At 35.9% G+C, this 9,681-nt stretch overlaps 1 pseudogene; it reads left to right on the forward strand.

The window, feature by feature from the left end:
* The first annotated feature begins 799 nt into the window (after positions 1 to 799).
* On the forward strand, positions 800 to 3,008 carry LOC148843465 (L-type lectin-domain containing receptor kinase IX.1 pseudogene; annotated as a pseudogene).
* The last annotated feature ends 6,673 nt before the right edge of the window (positions 3,009 to 9,681 follow it).

The raw sequence follows: 9,681 nt of genomic DNA on the forward strand, positions 1-9,681 counted from the left end.
CTAGTAACTTCTACTCTAAAAAAGGTCATAGTAATTAATTCAACTAATTAAAAAGGAGAAAAAGAAAAACTCATTCAAATGATGTAAAACCGATAAAATCGATTTATTTTAATGTTTTAAATTAAATAAAAATCCACATAACAAAAGATTTTACATAAAAAACATATAACGTAAATAATAAGTATAAAACAAAATTATCTTAGATAGATGGGTTCAACTACGATATGGAAAAGATATGATATGAGTTATTTTGGAAAAGATATGATATGAGAAAAATAACTGACCAATAAACTGAAATCACAAATGTGGGAGCAAATAAGGTGTTATTTATCAAAATTCATGGGTTGACTTTGATTAATCAAAACTCTTTCCATATTATATCTTTTCTGTATCATAGATTTCCCCTAGATTAATACGAATGACGAGTGGAAGAGTAAGTTATAATAATCATCTTGAAGGTATTCAATCCTGCCGGACGGATGTATGATATCTGAAAAAACTTCTGACCAATTAACTGGAATCATAAACATAATAATCAATCAGGTGTTATTTATCAAAATTCATGGGTGAATTTTAATTGGTCAAAACTCTTCCCATACCATATCTTTTGGCATCATAGATTTTCCTTTTTAGACTAGGTGAGATTATGTATTGATGTATTGGTATGGGAAAATATCCACTTTTTCCAACGATTGATAATGATACGCTACCGGATTCGGTCTGAAACAGTATGTATACCGACAGCAAAGGGGTCAATTGTTGGGTACTCACTCCCCAGAGCGCAAGCAGACTTTGGGTAATGGCTCTCTGCTACGCAAGAACTTCTCATATCCAACCCCCAAAGCTTCCTTTGGTTCTGTTTCAATGTCCCTGGGTTTTCTTATTGCTAATAACTTGTTCCAATTCATTATTCTTCAACTTTTCCAGTTCCGACGACAAGACAAGAGACAACTTAATATTGAAAGGCGATGCTTCGTTCTCTAAACATGGCGTCGAGCTCACAATAAACCAACGTGACAGTGGCTTGAACGGTAGCGAAGGTCGAGCTATATATAAAGAACCGGTGCGCCTCTGGGACAATGAGACGGGAGAACTCACAGACTTCAACACCCATTTCTCCTTTACCATTAATTCATTGAATGACAGCAACTTTGGTGATGGGTTTGTTTTCTTCCTCGCACCAAACGGTTCTATCATCCCTCCACAATCGGGAGGTGGCTGTCTTGGTCTTTTCAGTTACGACTTTTGGTTCGACAACAGATCAGAAAATCAACTTATTGCAGTGGAGTTCGACACTTTTTCAAATGACTGGTATCCAGATTACAATATGCCAATTCTATTAAATCTGAGAAAAGTGTTGCGTGGTATAGTAATATTACCAATGGGAGCACAGTTGATGCGCGGATTACCTCTAATTCTAATACAAAAGAGCTAAGTGTTTTCTTGACATATGCTGAAAAGCCAGTATCGATATCCAGTGAGAGCCCAGACCTTTCTTATATAGTTGATATGAAGAAGATCTTACCAGAATGGGTGACTATTGGGTTTTCAGCTACTACTGGTTCTTTGGTGGAGCTACATCAACTTCATTCCCGGGAATTCTATTCGAGTTTGGAAGTAAAGTCGTCCTATACATCAGAGAGTGCACCAGAGACAAAGAAGACAGACAAGACAAAAAAGTTGCGCATTGCAATTGGATTGGTTGTTGTTGCTGCTGTTATCTTGATTGGTGGCTCGGGCATGGTTTGCTGCTGCTTTGTCAAAAGTATGAAGAGCAAGCGGGACGACCAAAAAAGTTTGTCTCGAGATACGGAAAGAAATAATGGTGAGGTCCTGATCATCAACGACTCAATGAGCCAAGAATTCGAAAGGGAAGTTGTAGGACCTAGAAGGTTCCCATACGAAAAATTGGCTGGGGCGACCGGCAACTTTGCAGAAGAACAAAAGCTTGGGCAGGGGGGATTTGGAAAGGTTTATAGAGGTATTCTGCAAGATGAAAACATGCAGGTAGCAGTCAAGAGGATATATGAAGGGTACTCTGAACAAGGGACAAAAGCATACATGGCTGAAGTGAAGATTATCAGTCAATTACGGCACAAGAACTTGGTCAAGCTAGTGAGGTGGTGCCATGAACGAAATGAGCTACTCCTGGTGTATGGATTCATGCCAAATGGGAGTCTCGATTCCTATTTATTTGGAGAGAAAGCAGAATCATTGACATGGAAGGTAAAGGTACGAAATAGCAAAAGGTTTGGCTCATGCATTGTCCTATTTGCATGAAGGGTGCGAGAAGTGTGTGTTGCATAGGGATATTAAATCTAGTAATGTGATGTTGGACGCCGGATTCAATGCTAAATTAGGGGATTTTGGGCTGGCGAGGCTTGTAGTTGTAGACCATGGCCAAGGTGCAAAAACAACTGTTTTACTTGGCACTCCAGGTTACGTGGGTCCGGAATTTTTTAGAGAGGGTTATAATAGCTATGGCATTGTTGCTCTGGAAATTGTTTGTGCGTGGAAGGCGCCCTAGTGATCCACCGAAAGAAGCATGCAAAAGAAGTTTATTAGAGTGGGTCTGGGATCTCTATGAAGGGAAAAGGCTTCATGGAGCGGTAGACTCAAGACTTGGCTGCAGTATGGGCTTTGATCACGTGGAAGAGACGGAACTTCTGATGGTTGTTGGGCTGTGGTGTGCTTACCCAGATCCCTAATTCCGACCTGCTTCCATAAGTGAAGCGCTACAGGTTCTTGCTTTTCAAGCTCCATTGCCCGATCTCACGTCTAAAATACCCAACTCCAGTGATTATTCGTACTGCATCACCTAGCGGTGTGGTTTAGGATCTCTTCCGCAGAACCCCTTTGGCTCGATCTCTGAGCTCTTAATTGCTAAGTTCGTATCATTTAATGTCTCCTTTAAATTTATTTTTCCTCTTTTCCTTTATTCTATTTCTTGATCTCTTGTTGTAATTTTCATTATAAGGCGTTTTTCAGTTCTTTCAGTTCTTGTTGTATTGTCGTCGTGCTTATCTATCTGATACATTTCAACTTTCTTTACCCTTGTTTCAATAATGATTGTGCCAATGGTATTGCAATTTATTGCAAAGTTCCTGTCTCGATATATATTTGACGGATTTGTCCCATGCAGATATTTTATTTCCATTGCAGAGTTATAAACATTAAAAAAAGATGAATAACCCACACCCTATCTTTGATCGTTGGAGGTTTAACTACTCCCAATTTGTACTCTCGCTATATATATATATCATATATAGGTAAGATCATATCAATTTAGGTCCTATTTTATTTTTCACAATCAATACAAAGTCAAGTCGAATTGACCACCTTTTAAGTCCCATAAATAATTAAAATTATATAAACATTTAATTCAATGATCTTATATTAATGGGATATAATAGTTTATACATAATTAATATGCATGTATGTATAATAAGCATGCATATATGTATGCCGTCTGGGTGCCCATTAATTATGTACCTATTCGGTGTACCTATTAAGAAAGGACATCTGTCCCATATAAGCATGCATATATGTAAAGCTTAGAGTCTGGATCTCCTACCCACGGTGACTCTATCCACAGCCACCCACATGTAAAGTTTTTGTAGATAGGAAATCCGGAGTCCTCTAAGTATAGACTCAACTAACAAATTGTGATTTATGTTTAATTGATTTAATTCTTTAATTATTTCGACTATGCTTGGCAAACAAGTGTTGTTGCAATGAGTCCTTAATAAGTATTATTTATATTTCAATCGGGTTCGACTATGATATGAAAAATATATGATATCTGAAAAACATTTGATCAGTCAACTGGAATCATAAACTTGGTATCGAATCAAGTATTATTTATCAAAATTCATAGATGGATTTTGATTGGTCAAAACTCTTTCCATATCATATTTTTTTCACATTATAGATATTTCTATTTCAAGAAATGATAATTGTAACCTTAATTTAATATAGGCATATATCTGATATTTATGAATAATATATTGACATAATGGAGAGAATATCTTTTGAAGATGGGGGCAGTTCATGGAAAACAAACAAAATGTTGGGGACAGTCTTGTCCCAAATAAAAAGAAATAAGTGCTTATTTGCTTATTGAATAAGCACTTTGGCTATATTTAGCATTTCTTATTTTAAGGGCTTATCTCCTTTTGAACACTTAGCTTTCAACTGCAGAAAAGGAGATGTATTCTTAAAATAAGGAATGCCAAATGCAGCCTTAAATAAATACTTATTCTGGACTTATTTTCCAAGCATGAAAAAGTACTTATTTTTCACTTATTGTGTGATCTCAGTTATTTTAAGTGTTCCTAAACTGCAGATCAAATAATTAAAGCAAAAACAATAATAATAAAAAAAAAAAGTGGCCCCAACCAAAAAGGAGAATGAATATTGACGTTTCTTGCTCCTTTCTCCCTCTTCTTCCCCTCTCTTTCCAATTTCCACACATTTAGTTAGGCCATTAGGGTTCAAGCCCATGGAAAATGTAACAAGTTCTAATAGATCTAGGCTTATCGAAGGAAGTATTGGGTGGGGTTCTGAGCAAAGTGGGTGGTCTTCCTCAGTTGTGGACAACGGAGAGGTGGAGTTCGTCACTCTACGGGTGGGAGATTCTTACTATTCTTGAATCAGAAACGAAGGCTTTGAATCTTTTATATTTAAGGCTCAGTTTGGAAGCAGTACAAATACAAAAATGTATCGCATAAATACATATAAAATAATACAAGAAAGAGTCTTTAATGGGTTTCAGAAATGGAAGCAGGTACGGTATTCCGGCCTTCCCCTTCACACTGGAGTGGAGTGTTTTCAAAGAGTTGGAAGATATTTTGGGGGGCTTCATAGATCTTGATGCTAAAATTCTTCGGTGGAAGGATGTTGAGGTAGTCTATTTGACAATTTAGGCCCGTGCTCCTTCGGACTCGCCAAAATCAGTGGCAGTGGATATTCAGGGCTTGATTTATGTAATTAGGGTGGTGGTAGCCGAAATTACTAGAGATGAGTGGTTATTGAGGGTACAAGATGATCACCATTGATTTGCCCCCTCCCTTACCAATGTGACTAGATCAAAGTGAACTAGGGTTTATTGGGTGCAAGGGAGGAGAGAAAGAGTTCAAGAGAATGGGCAGAATTGGATGGTTTGCCCCATCCCTCTCATCCTTTTATATAGAGCACTCTCCTAATTCTATTAGGAGTTTATCTAAATCAAATTAGAAGTAGGATTTATCTTTAATTAAATAAACATTACATTTTTAAGAGAGTGAATTCTCCATACCTAAATCCATACTTACTTTTTATCCACATGACATCTTCAGTTATCATGTTATCTCTTAACTAATCATATTAGTAATAGGCCTAAGGTCCATTTCTTTTAATGGTTCACGTCCTAAGGTATTGCATGGCCACTTTAAGTGTAAATATTGTATAGCATAGAACCCACAAAGATCTCACATAAGTTCATAAGAATTTGGCCCCACCCTTGGAAGGGATTGACCGAATTCACTACCTAAGGGCAGTAAACTTTTGACTCAATCAACTTGAGTTCAGTTTGGGCCCATTTGAGCATAAATGATCATTGGATTCAACCACCCTATGAAGACGTAAAGATAATGGGCTAATGCAAGATGAATCACATCAGATAATCGGCCATGTTATGGTTTCTTACTCTTAACCTCTCGGTCCATAATGACCAAAATACTATTCATAGGGAATGACCTCTCTCCTAACTACAAAATGCAATGTCACACTTTGCTCAGATGGATTTCGGGATTAAAACCTTTTGCAAATATTTTTTATAAAATATAATATAATATATGAATGTATTTTGCAAATTAAATTTCAAATACTATTGAAATCCACTGACAGAAATCTAGGTTTCCATCAAAGAAAATGTAAACACTAGTATTCTCTTTATCTGGCAAGGGGTTTGATTCTATCACTATAATCACCCGCTCAAGTAATTTCCTAAACTATTCCAACATGCACAATTATTTGACCCTTAATGGACATCACGGGTTTGCATATCAAATCAATTCAGTCCAAGACTTACTATAATATATATCATAATCAACTCTAGGGTTAAGTGCTACTTTTCATTTTTGTCCATTTGTCTCCAAAGCATAAGGCATAACTGGAAATTAGTCCAAGTTTAGTGTCAAACACCCATGACTATACTTGGATTAGACTCAAGCAACTGAGGCAAACTACTCCACCAATTCGATAGTACATTAATGTCAATCGTGTCAAGATATACTTCTCAAATCTATCTAATGGTTAAAAATGTTCTAAACTAACATAAGTCTCTTCAGTGTCTAGTTTAAGGAGTAATTCAAAACAATACACCAATTAAATATAAAATAGTAATGTAATTTTCTTTATCATGTCGAAATGCCTATGTACATTAATATAATTGGAACTAAGAGCATACATTGTCTAACATTTATATTCTTAGAAGAGAAGTGAGATCAAGAAAAAACATAATTAAAATAAGAGTTTTGAAAAACTAAGATTGGACTGGATTTAAGAAGACAACAACTTCATGATGGGATTGGATGGGAAAAGGGAGAGAGATAGAGAAAACAATTTTAGCAACAATTAATTAACACTGTTGCTACACCAATCAATTGGCAACAAAATCTTTAACAACATTTAGGAAAATTGTAGCAGCCATGAAAAAGTTGCCTCCAAAAGTGTTTATTTTGGCAATTTAAATTAGGAGTTTAGATGTCAATGGAGGGTAAAATTATATTAAGGAGTGTGATCTACCTCAAGTTGTTAAATTATAAAACAAAAATTATTAATGATTGCTAAAAGTTAATGTAAGTCGATAGATTACATAAACCCATGAAAAGTTTGATGATATAATCACACATGAAAACCAAAATACAAGTCCAAAGGTTGCCTTAACCCAGGAAAAGTCTGACGGTACAATGGTTTGTGAAAACCAAGTACAAATCGTCTTAACTGTGGTGCTGAATAAATCCAGTGTTTTGAAAACTAAGGAGGCTCCAAAGGGAGGAAAGGATTATAAATGGACGAAGAAAGGAGAGAATAAGGCTACGAATAGTGGTCTTCATCTAAAAGAAGAGAAAGATCACCAAGGAAAGAAAGGGTAAGAAATTTCTTGCATTTTTTTTGTTTTAATTTTTAAATTATAAATATTTGTTAATACATTTACAATTCTAAAATGAGCCATTAACCAGAATTGAGATTTTCTGCCAACAAAATACGTTCCAACCCTCTACACTACAAGAAAAATGATTTTTAGAGGTTACCGCTAAAAGTCCCTAAAATTATCACTAGAGACTTTACCGGCAGCCAGCAAACTACCATTAAAAGAACTATAACTGACGTTCTAGCCGTAGTTTTCTCAGCTTCCAGTATAAATTTTAAATTCCCGCTAAAAGTATTTTTACTGGCAGTTGTGACCGCTGTTAATACTGAATCAACTACCGCTATAAGTTTGGTGCGTGCTTTTTAGGGCAGCTATAGACTTCTTTAGTGTCACAGCTAAAGGTATACTTTTTTTTTCAAATAACCTATTTTTTATTTTTTTCTAATTTTCTTCAAATAACCTATTTTATTTTTTTCAAATAACCTACTTTCTCTAATTCTCTATATTCATTTAAATTTAAATGAAATACAAAAATTAAAAAAAAAAACATTAATTACAAATAAAATTTAAAAATCCATTCTCCATTCAAAACATTTGAATCACAAATACATCTTAATTTCAATTTGATAAATTCTTGATTTGTATAAAAATGTTCTCTTCACAATGCAATCAGTTTTAGAGTTAGATTTTTCACTATCTTCTCAATTGCCTTGGGTGCAGAAACAATCTCCTCAGCTTTCTTTACTGCCATGTCCTTTTCAGTAACAAAAAATGCATACTCCCCACAGAGTGCTTCCAACTCATCTTTCACAAATTTCAACTCTGTTACTGCAGCTATGTACCTGGATTTTGCTACATCAAGCTGTCGCTTTTCTGCAGAACTTGTCTCATTTGCAATCCCTTGTTCTATTTCTGCCAACCTGAGCTTGACATGTTCAGTATCTTGTTTTGCCTGCTTCTCCTCAGTCTGTGTTCTCTCTAGGCTCAACTTCAATTCTCCTATTAGTCTGTTGGTATGTCTAGCTCCGCTAGTATTTGAGTCTTTGCATCTTCAGCGGCATCTAACCGTACTCAGGAATCTCTTCTTTTGCCTCCTTTCAGATCCTGTTTTACATGCTTTTGCTCCTGTTATACCAAAGAAAAGAAACTTAATGATCAGAAAGCCCAAAGGAAATCAAATGGATAGGAAATTAAATTCTGATCCATTTGTAGACAAATAATGGGTCAATTTTCATGCAATGTTTTGTAGACAAATGGATTGAAAATTAAATTTCACATTTTAGTTAAAAGAAATAGGAATGTTTGGAGTAGTAGCTCGGATATATGGCATGAGAGTTTGTCTTAAAAATAGTCAAATACAGCTTGATACAATCTGGCCAGGAGAGGAGATAAAATTGGTATATTTGTTTTTATGTGAAGAAGAAATACCTAAGAATCTGTTTCATCCATCCCTATTAAAATCGAAAAACAAAAGGACAACTAACAATAGGAGCTGTGTCATAACCAAGATAGCTTGCCTTTTTGTTACAAGTCAATCCAAATCATTTAATTAATGAAGAAAATGTTCAAAAAGTTCCAAGAATCCAAGAAAAATTCGGATAATTTTCAGCACTAAAGCTGGATTATTATCAATACCAATAATAGTGATCATGAGGCAATAACAATAAAATGATAACAGAAATGAAGATAAAGAAATCTCGTACCTCAACAATCTGGCTTCCTTGAATCATAGGCTGTCCTATGATTCAAAAAGCTTTAAAAATAAGGAGAAGGCATGTCGTAATACGATGAAATCTTCTGCTTCCTTGAATAATAGGCTGCAGAACAAGGAGCCAAAAAACAAAAAATCTGAGAAGACAAAACTGGTGTCATCTAACAGAAGAAAACCAGTAGACAAACCATGTGAAATGTGCAGCTGGATCAAGATCATGGGATTGGGCAAAATCAACCTCTAGAAAGTTGATGAAGCCTGAAAGTGAGCTGACCATCACAAAAAACTAATTTCCACTCCAACGAAGTACCATTCAAGGTCCTAAGTCAATACATCTGACAATACCTGTATCACAAAATTCTGCTGATCCGACAAAACCTCTGTGAAGTTGATTAGTCTTGCATGTAAGTATGATTTTATAATTTTTACATATTATGTTATGATAATGAATTCCAAGAATTTTAATGTTCCTTTCTGTGCATCATTGGTGAACTGGAATTTAACCACTGAATCCGTATGTCTACTTGAATCAGCCGGTTACCTGAACTACTATGGATTCTGATGAAGGAAGATTTGGCCCGACCTCTTTATTATGAGACACGTGGCAGAAACGACAGCTCGGTAAAAGGGGTCAAGCCTAGGTGGGAACAAGGGGACACACTTCGCCGAACTAATCCACCTTGTAACAGCTCGGGATAGACTTCGCCGAATTGACCCACCTTATAACAGCTCGGGATAGACTTCGCCAAACTTACCACCTTGTAACAGCTCAGGGTAGACTTCGCCGAACTGCCACCTTGTAACAGCTCGGGACACACTTCGCCGAACTGACCCA

This window comes from Nelumbo lutea, chromosome 8, assembly GCF_056320005.1.
Source record: "Nelumbo lutea isolate HS-2025 chromosome 8, American lotus-T2T, whole genome shotgun sequence".
NCBI classification, from domain to species: domain Eukaryota; kingdom Viridiplantae; phylum Streptophyta; class Magnoliopsida; order Proteales; family Nelumbonaceae; genus Nelumbo; species Nelumbo lutea.